Below are 212 nucleotides of genomic sequence, written 5' to 3'. Positions count from 1 at the left end.
AAGCAAATGCGATTTTTGGAGGGCACGAAAGGCATTCAGTGGAAGAAGGTCATCGATTGAATATCAAGATCCAGTGCTCTCGTCAAGTAATTTCGACACGTGAATGCGGTCAATGAGCGAACTTTGAACATTTCCTTAAAATCTAATTAAAAGTTACAGGTCCATACGTCTGTGCTGAACATGCGATATAGAAGCTTTTTTGCTATATAGGT

This window comes from Penaeus monodon, chromosome 15, assembly GCF_015228065.2.
Source record: "Penaeus monodon isolate SGIC_2016 chromosome 15, NSTDA_Pmon_1, whole genome shotgun sequence".
Classification (NCBI taxonomy): Eukaryota; Metazoa; Arthropoda; class Malacostraca; order Decapoda; family Penaeidae; genus Penaeus; species Penaeus monodon.
The sequence above is the reverse complement of the archived record's forward strand: the minus strand, read 5'-3'. Positions refer to the sequence as shown.